At 34.1% G+C, this 3055-nt stretch overlaps 1 non-coding gene across 1 annotated transcript; it reads right to left on the minus strand.

Moving 5' to 3' along the window:
- Window positions 1-2587: 2587 nt before the first annotated feature.
- On the minus strand, window positions 2588-2694 carry LOC128283123 (small nucleolar RNA R71). Its single transcript, XR_008273464.1, has one exon. It is a non-coding gene; the product is annotated as a small nucleolar RNA R71 (small nucleolar RNA).
- Window positions 2695-3055: the final 361 nt, after the last annotated feature.

Raw genomic sequence — 3055 nt, forward strand, 5'->3', positions numbered from 1 at the left:
TTTATAACATATGGAATTGACATGTTTTGATTTGGTTAAATTATATGAAAAATTATTAATCGTAGTCGAGTGAGCAATGTATGAATTGATTATGTTGCAAGTGAAATTTGGTCATTTAGATATGATACTATGTATTTGTAAAATTTTGCTTTGTTAACCATGAGGTATATTTCAACTTAGGCTAATATGCGCATGTAAGAATGCTGATAAATGAATGTATTGTTGTAAGTTGAGTACTTGAAAATGAATTATGATTAATGTTTATATTAAGTGTTCAAATGCCATGTTATTTAATTAATATGTTCAGCTAATAGAAATATAAAGTATATGCGATATGATATGTTTTATGTTAATGAGATTAGTAAAATAATTAAATAAATATTATTGATATGTTTAATTTCTAAAGTATGATTAGTATATGTGTTATAAGTGGTAAAAATCATGTTGGTTTTTGTTTGGTTAAGTAATGCAAATCTGTAAATAATGTAAGTTGAAAACTATACGGTTTAAATTAATATGGTCTTATGTGCATAGTGATAAACCGTAATTTATACATATTTTTATCCCATGCTTAGCACATGGTTGGATGATTTCTCCTTAGATTTGGTGAATTTGATGCTCTTAATCCTTTAATTTCATGTTTTATACTTAGGTGAGCATAGGAGAGTAAAAAGAATGAGAAACAGGCCAAAAACGGAGAAAATGGACCAACATGTGAAATCAACACGGCTTGGACTTCCTTACACAGGTAGACCACACGCCCGTGTCTATTTAACAGCCTTGAACACGGAATGAGAAATCGAACACGGACGTGTCACACGGGCGTGTCCCTGTCGAGCCCAAGTTTAGTCCTATTCGAAAAAGGCCACTTTCGAGGGCTTTTATTCATTCTAAAGCCTATTTAAACACAGGAGAGGAGGATTACAGGGGACACATAGAGTAGGAGCCAAGGAATTACTCGAAGAAAGTTGATTGATCCATCTGAAAAGCCAGATTCACCTTCAAGACTGAAGATCTCCATTCAATTCCCTTCAAGAGTTTTTGGGTTTTCTTTTTGTTTTGTTATCATTATTCTTTTGAGATATTTTCTTTCATAAATATGAACTAAACCCCCTAAATACCCTAGGGGAATGAAACCTAAGAAGGATCTTGTTATTACTTTCTGAATTGTATGATAAACATTTGACTTGTTCTTAATTAAGAGTTCTTAATTCTTGCTTTAATATTCCAGGATATTGATTCAAGTATTGATGTGCTTATTCAGAGGAGCAAAAGTCCCTGTCTAAGAGTAGATCTAACATAATTAAGCGAAGTTGATTGCACGCCTAGAGATAGGGTGACAAGATTTTGCCGGATTAGGGTGAAACCTAATAAGGGAATCCATAGATCGAGTTAATGCAACACTAGGGGGTTAATTAGAAAGAGATTTTAATCAATCAACCTAAGGTTAGACATTGTTAGTCTCGAGAGAAATAATAATATAAATTAGGGATTTCTATGGATCAAGTCAAGTGAATAAATCGTCTGATTCAGAGTTAATAACAAGTGAAGTCTAGGTGGATTTTTCCCTTAGGTATTGTCCAAATCATTCAGTTTTCCCAAATGTTATTTCCCTAATTTACTTCCTCTGCATTCTTTGTTTAGTAATTAGTTTAGATAAAACAAACCCTTTATTTTCAGGCTAGAAAATAAAAAGAAAGTTTATACTAGTACTTTTAGTTCCTTTGGGTTCGACATCCCGGTCTTGCCATAAGCTATACTACTGCTCGATAAGGTGCGTTTGCCTTTGTTGTGATAATAGTTACTTTTCGAGAACAGACATTCATAAATTATAAAACTTATCACGATTCACATCACACCAAGTTTTTGGCACCGTTTTCAGGGAACTAAGATATTAGGAACACTCGATTTTTATTACTTTAGCCATTTTACTTTTATTGCAATTTAAATTTTTGTTTTCTTTTCTAATTTTTCTTTTATTTGCTTCTGGTAGGTTTTTATAGTGTATGGCTAGAAGAAACCCATCAGGACCATTACTTTTTGACATGAGATTGATCGCACAGCTCGCAGAAACCAAAGAGAAATAAGGAGAAGCCTGAGATACATAGAGGAAGAGCAGGAGGACGATATTTCCACCACAACCGAGGAGATGGCTGAAAATTAGGAAAACCCGCTACCTCCTGCAATAGCTGCTGATCCAGTAAATTAGAATCTTGCTCCATGCACTATGTATGATTATGCTAAACCTACTCTAACAGGAACTGAGTTAAGTATAGTTAGGTCTACTGTTGCTGCAAATAATTTTGAACTGAAACCTAACACAATCCAAATGATCCAACAGTTTGTTTAGTTTGATGGTTTGCAGGACGAGGACCCAAACACTCATTTGGCGAATTTCCTAGAGTTTTACGGCACTTTTAAAAACAATGACGTTTCTAATGATGCCATTCGCCTTTGGTTGTTTCCCTTTTCATTGAGGAACAAAGCTAAATAGTGGTTGAACTCATTACCACGAGGGTCAATCACTACTTGGGAACAAATGACCGAAAAAATTTTACTTAAATATTTTTCATCGACTAAAATGGCTAAATTGAAAAATGATATCTCTTCTTTTGTGTAGATGGATCTAGAGACACTCTATGATGCATAGGAGCGATACAAGGACCTATTGAGAAGGTGCCCTCACCATAGGTTACCTTTATGGTTGCAGGTTCAAATGTTTTACAATAGCTTGAACCCCTCAACAAGGCAACTTATCGATGCAACTGCTTGTAACACCCCCACGCTCAAAACCATCGCCGGAGTCGAGCTTGAGGGGTTACCGAACATAATTTATCAAATTAAGAACTTCAAATTATTTGTTTCTACATTCACAGCTTTCTAGCTACCCGTGTCATAGTTACAAGAAAAATCATATCTCTAGTTACAAAACTCAAAATCAAGATCTGTAAATTTTCCCTAAATTTAGACTCATATATATATTTACTAATATTTTTCTATAATTTTTGGTTGGGCCAATTAGTACAGTTTATTAGTTAAAGTCTCCCTGCTTCGT

The sequence above is a fragment of the Gossypium arboreum genome, chromosome 10 (assembly GCF_025698485.1).
Source record: "Gossypium arboreum isolate Shixiya-1 chromosome 10, ASM2569848v2, whole genome shotgun sequence".
NCBI classification, from domain to species: Eukaryota; Viridiplantae; Streptophyta; class Magnoliopsida; order Malvales; family Malvaceae; genus Gossypium; species Gossypium arboreum.